This window comes from Pristis pectinata, chromosome 25 (genome assembly GCF_009764475.1).
Source record: "Pristis pectinata isolate sPriPec2 chromosome 25, sPriPec2.1.pri, whole genome shotgun sequence".
Classification (NCBI taxonomy): Eukaryota; Metazoa; Chordata; class Chondrichthyes; order Rhinopristiformes; family Pristidae; genus Pristis; species Pristis pectinata.
Window position 1 is genome coordinate 5191613 of NC_067429.1, and position 12618 is coordinate 5204230.

The 12618-nt window shown below is 44.3% G+C and overlaps 1 protein-coding gene across 4 annotated transcripts in view; it reads right to left on the bottom strand.

The window, feature by feature from the left end:
• srcin1a (SRC kinase signaling inhibitor 1a) overlaps positions 1 to 12618 on the bottom strand; it is a 412726-nt gene that overhangs the window by 382095 nt on the left and 18013 nt on the right. The gene's annotated exons all lie outside the window — the stretch shown is intronic.

A 12618-nucleotide genomic window follows, 5' to 3' on the forward strand; every position in this document is an offset into this window, starting at 1 on the left:
ATCATTAATGCAACCCATGGTAAGTAATTCATAGAAGCTTTGAAAGACAACCGAGGGACTCAGTATATTTCCAGGAATAGGAATGGGTAATGCTGTCATGGTCAAACGTAAGATGGGCCTTGAGAAGGCCGTGAGCCACTGATTTGGCACCCTGATATTAAAAAGTTTAAGAACACCATTGTTCTAGGAAGAATGTTAAAAAATGGTTGGCTTGTGTGCAGTATATACAGTACATTGACGTGTATATATATATATGTGTCTATGTATGTACAGTAGCCTGAAGTCCCACTCCACCTGGTTCAAAAACAGCTACTTCCCTTCAACCATTCAGTTCTTGAACCAACCGGCACAACCCTAATCACTACAGTTTAGCAACACTACGACCACTCTGATCACTTTGCACTAAATAGACTTTGTTTTCTTCTAATTGTATTCTTTCTTGTAAAATTGTGAATAATTTATGTTTAATTCATGTTTTTCTTGTGAATGCTGATTATCTGATGCTATGTGCCTGTGATGCTGCTGCAAGTAAGGTTTTTATTGCACCTGTGCACACATGGACTTGTGCAGATGACAATAAACTCGACTTTGACTTTCATAAACTCACGGTATAGGCTGGTAAGTGACATATAATATTTGCGCCACAAAAGTACAAGGCAATGACTCCAAGACCACAAGAAATTGCAAAGAGTTGTGAACACAACCCAGTCTATCACGAAACCAGCCTCCTCTCCATTGACCCCATCTACACTACCGCTGCCTCGGGAAAGCAGCCAACTTAATCAAAGACCCCTCCCACCCCGGTCATTCTCTCTTCTCCCCCATTTCCAGCAGGTAGAAGATCCAAAAACTTGAGAACATGGACCACCAGGCTCAAGGACAGCTTCTATCCCGCTGTTATCAGACTCTTGAACGGACCTCTTGTACGATAAAGATAAACTCTTGATCTCTCAGTCTACCTCGTCATGGTCCTTTCACCTTAACAGTCTACCTCCACTGCACTTTCTCTGTAAATGTGACACTATATTCTGCATTTGTTACTGTTTTTCCTTTTGTACTACCTCGATATACTTATGTATGGGATGATCTGTCTGGATGGCATGCAAGCAAAGCTTTTCACTGTCTCTTGGTATATGTGACAATAATAAACCAATTACCAATCCAAAAGACAGAACCTAACCACCTACCCTTGACATTCAATTGCAATCACCACAGCCAAGTCCCCCACCATCAATATCCTGGAAGTCACATTGATCAGAAACTCAGCTGGACCAGTCACATAAATACCACGGCTACAAGAACAGTTCAGAGGCTGGGTATCCTGTGACAAGTGAGTCATCTCCAACCACCTGTAATGTATAAGTCAGGAGTGTGATAGAATACTCTGCATTTACCTAGATGAGTGCAGGGCCAACAATTCTTCAGAAGTTTGACACCACCAGGACATAGAATTCCAGTTGATTGGACCCCATCCATCACCATAAACATTAATTCCTGCCACCAGTGGTGCACAGTGGCTACAGTGTACATCATACACAAAATGTATTGTAGTTTTCTCCCAGGATATCCCTACAACACCTCCCAAGCCTGGTCGCAGTCCAGATGAAGGGTCTCAACCCAAAACGTCAACTGACCATTTCCCTCCACGGATGCTGCCTGACCTGCTGAGTTCCTCCAGCAGTTTATTTTTCCTCCCAAGTGATCTCTACCACCAAGGAGGACAAGGGGAGCAGGAACATGGGAACACCACCACTTGCAGATTTGCCCCCCAAGTCACACACCATTGTGACTGGGAAAGAAATGGTCAGTCCTTCATCGCTACTGGCCTCAAATCTTGACACTTCTTCCCCCATGGTGCTGTGCAGGACTGTAGTGGTTCAAGGTGGTGAGATGGTGACCCACCACTACCCTCTCAAGGACATTTTGGAATGAGCAACAAGTGCTGTCCTTACCAGCGAAATCCAGATCCCGGAAAACAAATAAATAGAAAAGTAACAAAGTTCTTTGCAATCCATGAAATCAGACCCCTGTGGCACAATAGGAGGCCATTTGGCCCTTTATGCTTGTGCAGCCTCTTTGGAAGGGTTCTCAATTTCCAGTACAGAAGGCTAATATTTGGCCCGTCAAGTCCACACTAGTTCTACGTAAGAGCAATCTAACTGCCCCACCTTCCCCCCCTTCCCTCCCCCTGACGTGGCAAATTCTTTCTCTTCTGAATGCAGCATTTGAGTCATCCTCCACTGCCACACAAGGCAGTGCATTCCAGACCCTAACCACCTCCTGCACATCAGCACCGTCCCACTCCCATCCACTATTAACCAAAACCCGAGAAATATTTCCTTTTCAATACATCCAACACCCTTTGAAGGTTACTGTTAAATCTGCTCCCAGAGTCCCTTCAGGATCGGGGATCACAGTAACTCAGTCCCTCTATAATGCGGGAAGACTGGCAGCCAGTTTGCACGTAACAAGGTCCCACAAACAGCAAAAGACTGCAGGTGATGGTAATCTGAAAAAAAAAGAGGAAATGCTGGAAACAACCAGCTGATCAGGCAGTATCTGTGCAGAAAGGAATGGCATTTCACTAGTACTGCTCTGATGAAAGGTTTAAGATGTCAGTTGAGGATAAACATTGGCCAGTTTCACTAGGGAGAACAAAATAGTGCTTTGGAACCACCTAGAAGGACAGGGAGAGCAATGTAGAGGGACACCACCACCTCTAGGTCCCCCTCCAAGTTACATACCATTCATCTTGACTTGGAAATACATTGTCATTCCTTCATCATCACAGGGTCTGGATCATGGATCTCCCTCCCCGACTGCACTGTGGGGAGCACTTTCACCAGAAGGCCGGCAGTGGTTCAAGAAGGCAGCTCATCAGCACCTTCACAACAGCATTAAATGTTAGCCCTGCCAGCAATGCCCACACCTTCAAAAATGAATGAAGCAAAATGGGGCTTGGATTTAATGCCTCATCAGACTGGGCACCTCCTCACCACTCAGTCTGGGATTGGTAAACTCTGAAACATTCATTTCTTTTTGATCACCTGCATCGAGCAAAGCGAGACTGGCGCAGATAGTTAATGTCACCATCTGTTTTACATCACTCCAATTGCACCTCAATTAAATGATGAAATTCCTCATTCTCTTGGGAATCAGACATAAAGAGTGCCCTCATTACACCCGCCTCTGGTTCATACTGTGCTGATGCAAATAAAAAAAAATATTTGTTTGTGCACTCCACTCTTTTAATGTTAGTGCAGTCATGAAGAGAGATAAGCAAGATTTCTAGTTTCTAAGCTAGCAGTCCAGAGGCATAGTCATATACAGTATGTCCCAACTCATCCATGCCGACCAAGGTGTTTTCCTGAGCCGGTCCCATTTTCCTGCATTTGGCCCATCTCCCTCTACACCTTTCCTGTCTATGTACCAGTCCAAATGTCTTTTAAATGTTGTAATTTTACCTACTCCACCACTTCAGCTTGTTCCACATACTGTACAACCACCCTCTATGAATTTTATTCCTGTGTCCATTTTAACTCATTTTTCTGTGACTTTGCTATGAAGTCATTAGTTATTAAAGTATCAATGAATTTTCATCAGCAGGTCAAAACAACACAAGTTGCATTTACAAAATAACTTTACTAACAAAATGCCCCATTATGCCTAAAAGGAGACAGAAGAGACTATTAGAATCTGGAGCAACAAAAATTCTGCTGGGGGAGCTCAGCAGTTGAACAGCATCTGTGGGGGGGGAAAGGAAGTGTCAACGTTTCAGGTTGAAACACTGCATCAGGATTCAAAGGCGTATTATTGAACATAAATTGACTGCAGTCAATTTTTTTTTACACAAAAAGATAGGTTTGAAGGTGTGTCATAAAGTGCCAGAGAAATAAGATATCTTCATTAGTCACATGTACATCGAAACACACAGTGAAATGCATCTTTTGCGCAGAGTGTTCTGGGGCAGCCCACAAGTGTCGCCACAATTCCGGCGCCAACATAGCACGCCCACAACTTCCTAACCCGTACGTCTTTGGAATGTGGGAGGAAACCGGAGCACCCAGAGGAAACCCACGCAGACACAGGGAGAATGTACAAACTCCTTACAGACAGTGGCCGGAATTGAACCCGGGTCACTGGCACTGTAATAGCATTACGCTAACTGCTACACTACCATGAAAGCCATAGAATAGTGGATTCTGGAGCCTGGGGCTTGGGGACTGAAGACATAGATAAAAGTAGTGGAGCAATGAAACTCAGTCATAAAATGGAGGCTGGAATTGGAGGACAGCAGTGATTTTGAAGCAAGAAACAAGCTGCTGGATGATCTCAGCGGGTGAAGCACGCTGGAGAAACGGCGTTTGCAGTGATTTTAAGGTTTGTCAATCTGCAATCATTCTAGATATAGGGAGTGGTGGGGCCAGGAGGAAATTGAAAACAAGAATGAGAATCTTGAAATGAAGATGTTGCTGGACTGGAGCCAATGTAGAGCTCAAGCACAGGGTGACGGGTGAATGAGATCTGCTACATAAGGTACAGGCAGCAAAGGTTTGGATGAGTTCAAGGGTGGCAGTCGAGAGCTTTGGAACAGTCAGGTTGCAGATAACACAGGCACAGATGTGGGTTTTGGCAGCAATTTGAGACTGAGGTACAATCAGATGATGCTACAGAGGTAGAAATGATTAGACATGGCAATGAAGTGGAGACTCAAGAGGCTGCAGATGCTGGAATCTGGAGCAACAAGCAATCTGCTGGAGGAACTCAGCGGGTCGAGCAGCATCTGTGGGGGTGGGGGGGGGGGGAAAGGGGATTGTCAATGTTGTGTGCAGTTCTGGTCACCCTGTTACAGGAAGGATGTGGAGGCTTTGAAGAAGGTGCAGAAGATGTTTACCAGGATGCTGCCTGGATTAGAGGGTATGAGCTATAAGGAAAGGTTAGACACACTGGAGCATTGGAGGCTGAGGGAAGACCTTCATCATTTATAAAATTATAAGAGGCATAGATAGGGTAGACAGTCAGAATCTTCTACCCCCAGCATAGAAATGTCAACTAGGAGAGAACATGCACTTCAGGTGAAAGGGGGAAAGTTTAAAGATGTGCGGGGCAAATTTTTTTATATGTAGTTGCAGTGGTAGGTGCCTGGAACGGGCTGCCAGGAGTAGTGGTGGAAGTAGATATGATAGTGGTGTTTAAGAGGCTGTTAGACCCATGAATATGCAGGGATTGAAGGGATATAGATCATATACAGGCAGAAGAGATCTAGTTCAGTTTGACATTGTGTTCGGTGCACACATTGTGGGCCGAAAGGTCTGTTCCTGTGCTGTACTGTTCCATGTTCTATTTCTTGGGTCAAAAATCTGCATCAGGTCTTTCCCCCCCACAGATGCTGCTTGACCAGTTGTTGTGGCAATGAAGTGGATAATTGCCTTGTCTCAGTGTTAATTATAACATTGTCGCAAACAATCAGGGAAAAACAAGTAAAACTAAAGAAGCTGGAATCTGAAACAAAAACAAGAACTAAGTCAGCCAGGCAGCATCTGTGAAAGGAGAAACCAGTTAATGTTTCAGGTTGACAAGCCTTCATCAGAACCTTCAGTTTGTGTTGCAACCAATGGTTGAACCAATGCTAGTTGCCAAAGACAGATGGTCTCAGAGATGATGCGGGCTTTGGAACGTAGGCTTGGGCATTGCAGGGATCTGAATTTGGGGCAGTGCAGAAAGGCGAGCTCCTAATTAGCAAGTCTTCCCCCTCCTTCACACCCCTACCCCCCCCACCCCCAAACCCCAATTCCTGACCACCATTGCTGGAGGTTCTGGTAACTTTAATTCAGGTTTTTGTAACTGTAGAGATGGTAAATCAGCCTTGGTTCTGATACAACACCAGGCTGCCCTGAAAAGCGCCTTCACCATGCCAGTGGTTGTAAGTCTTGTGGCACATTTGGTTACACTTCTGAGCAGTTCTAGCAACCAACTGAATTAATTCAGCCAAGCAATCTATCATTTTAACTATAACTCTGACAGTGCACCCATGGTTGAGACAATATTGTGTGCTGAAACTCTTTATCAGTAGACCTGCCGTACAGTCATTAAACACTGCTAGTTGCTACTACAACAGAAAATGTTAGAAATGCTCAATGCAGAGAGAAAAAAACACAGTTGATATCTCAGGTTGATGACTTTCATCAGAACTGACATCAACCTGAAACTTTAACTTAATTTCACTCTCCACAGAGGCTGCATAACCTGCTGAGTATTTACAAAATGTTTTGTTCTTCATCCAGATTTCCAACATCTGCGTTATGTTGGATTAGAATTAGACTGCTAAGTGGCAAGCTGGGATCACTGGTAGCTCTCTGACCTCCGAGTGAGAAATGGCAGATCCAAATCCCACTACCGTACAACATCTAGACTGACGTTCCTGGTGCATTACTTAAGGATTACTGTATCGTCTGAGGTGATGTATTTTAGGTGAAACATTGAATGAGTATCCTGCCTGTCCTCTCAGTGAAAGATCTCCATGGTGCTAGTTAAAAGAATAACAGGGATTTCCCTTTAACATCCTCAACAATAATAGTCATAATTTACACATGGTTGTGGTGCAACAGTTAAAATGGAGAACTAGTCATCCAGGAGCTGGGGCTAATAATGCGAAGACAACATTTCAAGTCCCACCATGACAGTTGTGAAAGTTACATTCAGTTAATAATTTGGAATTTTCGAGAGAAAAAACTAATCATTAATAATAACTGCAAAAGCTACTTGAAAAAGTCCATTGGGTTCAGTAAGGTCCTCCAGAAGAGGAAGTCTGCTGTCATTACCTAGTCAGGTCTACATGCGTCTCCAGACCTTCAATGCGGTTCATTCTGAAATGGCCCAGCAAGCCACTTAGTTTAAGGGCAGTTAGGGATAGTCAATAAATGCTGGTCTTGACAGCAATGCACAGATCTCATAAAAAGAATCAACTTAGGCAACATTACCAAAAGGAATTAGTCTGGAAATCCATTGGTGCTGCGGGAGATGCATAAAAGGGTTCTTAGAAGGGCCAAGACACCGGCATTATTGAGTGGCCCTCATGTACAAGTTACCACACTGCAGGGGAAGGAGGGCATGGTAGAAATAGCAGATAAATCTGGGAGTGGAGCCAAATCCAGAGTGGTTGCAGAGGAAAGAAGCCAGGGATCGGGATCAGATTGAGGTTGGGGTGGGTGTTCACGAGTGGGTGCTTGGTGGTACCTGAGAGGGGCCCAGTATTGGGAGCCGTGCTGTTAACACATAATTATTTTGAGAGTGTACAATAGCAGTGTAATTCAGACCAATGTGACCAAATTTCCCTAGCAACATCCCAAAGGAGAAACGCATGGGGAGTTATGTCATCCCATGCATGCCTGGTTTCATTGGTGCAGATGGGAAGTGCCACGTTGAATTCCCAGGTCATATGTGATATAATATGATATTTATTTATTAGTCACATGTACATCAAAACACGCAGCGAAATGCATCTTTTTGCATTACTGAGAATGTGCTGGGGGCAGCCCGCAAGTGTTGCCACTCTTCCAGCGCCAACGTAGCATGCCCAGAGCTCCAAACCTGCAAGTCTTTGGAATGTGGGAGGAAACTGTGGAGCGCCCAGAGGAAACCCACGCAGACACAGGGAGAACGTACAAACTCCTTACAGACAGTGGCTGGAACCCGGGTCGCTGGCGCTGTAACAGCTTTATCCTAACCGCCACACGAGGGAGGTTTGGGAAACAACTTTCATAACAAGCAGAGTGGAAATTTAGAATTTTCTGCCACAAAGCCTGGTGTAGCTGGGGTTGATTGAAACTGATCAAAAGATTTTTGTTAGCTGTGGTTATCAGAGTTTGGAGAGGCAAGGCAAATAGATAAGGAACAGACCAGTGATGAACAAATTGGAATTCGGTGCAGACTCACTGGGTTGAATAGCCCATTTCTGTCCCCATGTAACTGCACAAGCTTCTGACCTAGAATTTATCTCTCTCTGAGGTGTGAACACATTGACCTAAAAGAAATGCCCTTGAAACACCCTCTCAATTCTTTTTTCTAATGCTCAGCCTTGAAGAAACTAAAGCATGAAAATAACAGCTTCACTGATGTCTACAGGAGCCGAGGCTGGCTGTTTCTTTGTTCCCTTTCTTTGATGCCGACACATTCTCTGGTCCTAATTGTAGTTGCTCTTTATGAATCAAAAAGGAATGTCAGTGAGATCATATCGGGATTGTTACTGATGGCCTGAATGGGATCTCAAGCAGGGGTGCGGGAATCAACCCACCAGGGGTGGGGGAGCAGGCAGGGAGATGGAGAAAGAATACAGTTTGCCTGCCTCAGAGTCATAGAGTCATACAGCACGGGAACAGGCCCTTCGGCCCAACTCATCCATGCTGATTGTGTTGCCCATCAAGCTAGTCCCATCTGCCTTTGTTTGGCCCATAGCCCTCTAAACCTCTCCTATCCATGTACTTATCTAGATGGCTTTTAAGTGTTGATAATGTGCCCACCTCAACCACTATTTCTGGCAGCTCATTCCAAAAACGCACCATCCTTTGCGTGAAGAAACTGCCCCTGATGTCCCTTTTAAATCTCTCACCTCTGCTCTTAAACCTATGCTTTGCCCCTTCCGTTTCTTCCCACTGACACAGAAGCGGACTATTTGGCTCATCAACTCTATGCTGGTTCACAGAACACAGCCAACAGTCCCATTCCCCTACTTATTTCTATGAGTTATGTGCGATTATCTACCTATTGGCATTCTCCAGCACCACCCCACAGTTACAACATCCACCACTTTGGACAGCTTCTATCCCTCTGTTATCAGACTCTTGAACGGACCTCTCATACACTAGAAGACAAACTCTTGATCTCCCAATCTACCTTGTTATGGCCCTTGCACTTTCTCTGCCTACCTGCACCGCACTTTCTCTGTAACTGCAACACTATATTCTGCATTCTGTTTCTCTTTTCACTTCCTCGATGTACTTATGCATGGCATTACCTGTCTGGATGGCATGCAAGTAAAAGCTTTTCACTGTTTCTCACTTCATGTGATAATTATAAACCAATACCTTTTAGAATGCTTGCATTTACATAGCACCATGAGAAATGCCAAACTGTTTGACATTCAATAAAGGACATTTTGAAGCAAAACCACTATCATATTATGGGGAACACAGCAACTAAACTGTGCATTGCAAATTCCCACAAAATTCAACATGATAGTGACCAAGAAATCAATTTGAATGCCAATGGCTGAGAGATAAATAGTGACCAGGATGCCAGAACTCCCTGCTCACCACTGAAGCAAACTGAAAGGATATTTTATGTCCACCTGAGGCAGCAGCAGGGACCTCAGGTTAATATTGCTCTGATAGATGGAACCCCTAACCATGCAGCACTCCCTCAACACTAGATGAGATTGTCAGCCTGGCTTGTGAGCTGAATGGGACATTGTTCAAGTTTATTGTCATAAGCATACATACAAAAGGGTATAAATGCAATGAAAATCAGCTTTTTGCAGCAGCAGCACAGTACATGACAAACATAAGTTATAAGTTGAACGGTAACTTTCTGATAGCACGGGGCAGAGATTGAAACCAGCTTCAAACGTTAATGTTGATCTCGTGATCACTGAAAAGGTAAAATAGCTCTGTCCAAAACCACACTGGATTATTGATCACTCACTGTAGAAGGCATAAAATCAACACCTTTGCCTCTTTTGGATGTGCCCCATCCTGCAAACCTACATGCCTGCCCCACCCTCCAAAACTAAATTCCAGTTCACATCCTCTGGACCTCTACCTTTGTTTCTCTTGACCTGCAACCCTTCCCTTCTTTCCACCCCCATCAACAGTGGGACGGCCTCCAACCTCTGGTCCACATCTGCTCTTGTTGTAGACCGACCAATCGTGATCAATACTCGTTATGAGTCATTAACTCCATTATTATTGCTGCTTGGTTGTGGGAAGGAGACTAGTGGTGGAAGGGGAGAGATGGATGCAGCAAATATGCATTGAAAGTAGTAGGGTTTACAAGAGTTATACTTGGAATGGGTGTGTTGTCTTGTGAGCAAAGGTCAGACAAGTTGCCTTGTACCTGCTGAGGTTTACAAGAGTGAAAGGGAACTTGATCTGAACATGAGGGATCTTGACAGGGTGGATGTGGAGAGGGTGCTTCCTCCTGTGGGAGAATCTAGAACTAGGGATCACTGCTTAGCAACAAGGCATCACCCACTTAAGACAGGCAATAGGTGAAGTCTTTTCTCTCAGATGGTCACCAGGCGTCGGGACTCTCTTCCTCAAAGGGAGGTGGAAGCAGAGTCTTTGAATATTGTTAAGGCAGAGGTAGGTAGATTCTTGATAAGAGCTGCAAGGTCATGGACGGGCCAAAATTTGGAGTTGAAGTTACAATCAGATCACCCTCAATCATATAGAATGGCAGAACAGTCTCAAGGGACTGAACAGCTATTCCTGCTCCTGATATCCACATGTTCAGAAGCATTGCTGCTGATGTTTTTCTCCTCCAATGGCATGCTGCCCACTCCCGAGGTGCTGCCAGTAGTGGGCTCACCACTCGGTACGTACCAGGGAGACCTCACCGGATGTTCAATGGAGCTCATGGCCCATCCACTCACCCTTACCATCTCCACCAAATCTCAACCATCAATGTGTGGTTCTGAGAAATGGAAGAGGGGTGTTGGAAGAAAAGCCTATTCGACCTCCTTCCCCAAACCCGATTAAGATCCCACAGAGATAAGGGAAAACACAGAAACCAAAATACATGGTTCCCTCCTGACAAAACTGCACCAATTCTGCCCCTCAAAATAGGATGTATTTTCATATCACTGATGCCCTGACACCTATTCAGGTAGAAGAGCTTCTCCTGAACTCCCACTTGGATTAATTAGTAACGATAATATAGTTGAGGCCTCTGATTTTGGTCTCCCTTGTGAGTGGGAAATAATTACTCTACTTTTGCTATCCTATCAAGTCCTTTGTAATCTTAAAGGTTTCTATAGGGTCCCTTCTGAGTTTCCCCTCTTCGATCTTTCCCGATAGTTCTTCTCTTACCTACTTACAGCAGTTCTGGCTTGAGTCACCCAAATGCTGCTGACTACATTTGGGGAGATTGCATCTACATCATCCATACAGTAGGTTCCAAGGGCAGTAATTCCACACTGGATTTACGTTGGTGTTTACACAGAGAAAGTTTCACTTTTGTCAGTGTAACAGCAAGAAACAAATTTTACACTCACTCACCAGGTCTTAATACACAGAATGGAATACATTTAAACTGAATTGAAAACTAACAGACCTGACTGAGGAAGTGAAAGTATCAACTAAACCATCTCCTCCTCCAGGGTATGAGAAGCAGTCATAAGTTCTCCGCCACTGTGTGTGTGACTGTAGAATGATTAACATAAGCAACAGGCTATAAAAACAGGAGTTATCCAGAGATCCAAACCTATGGCATAAATTGGAATACCATCTCATGAAAACTGATCCAAGCCACTAGGGATGATGTTCAATGTCCACTGTAGATGTAAATCACACAGATGATAACAATGGTTATAAATTATATAGCTTCCCTACTGTCACATAAACATCTCAAGGGACCTCACAGGAAACAAAACAAAGTAAGTAACTAGGGAAAAAAGGGGGATATTGGGGCCAATGAGAGTCTGGCCAGAAAGATGGGTTTTAAGGAATATTTTCCAGAATGGAAGAAAGCCACAGTGTCAGAGAAGGTTAAGGAGGTTTACCAGAACTTAGCACTCAGGCAGCTAAACACTCAACTGCCAATGATGAGGCTGATCGGGAGGCTAGAATAAGGAGATTGTAGGTCTTGGAGAGTTATAGATTGCAGAAAGGGGAAGAGAATTTTTAAAAAAATCAAGCCATTGTTCTCTCAGGAGCCAGTGTGGCTGGAGTGTTGCGAGTTAGGACATGAGCAGCAGAATTTTGGATACAGTGAGTAGACTGTGGGAGACCTTCCAGGAATGCAATGGAATCATCAAGTCTTTGAGATAAGAAAGGCATGGATGAGCTGGGCAAAGGGGTGGAGTTGGGGGATGTTGTAGAAATGTAAATAGGCAGCCTTAGTGATGCCACTCCTGTCTGTAACCATATCACCCAATGCATCAGAAAGCTTTGGTCCATGAAACATATTCCCAATCACTTACTGGTTGTCTCAAAGGATGTGGTTTCTAGGGACATAATAGGACATCTGGATCTCAAGCCTGCTGTTCATTTAATAAGATCATGTTTGATCATTAATCTCAAGCCCCACATTCCTACCCAATCCCCAAATCCCTTGAATCTCTTAGACACTAAATATCTATCAATCTAATTGTTGTTACACTCACTGTCCGAGGTTCCACAGCACTCTATAGTGGAGAATTCCTCTGAGGGAAGGTATTTCTCTCCCTCTTGGTCTGAACTGCTAAACCTTTACTGAAACCCTGCAACCTGGTTCCACACTCCTCTATTTCAGTCTCAGCTGTGACGACACCCACAATTGAACCAAGGGTTGACAATCACTAGCTAGGCTCACAGTGCAGAAGGATGGATTGGTTGACCCAGGTAGAACTGTACTGGGACCCAG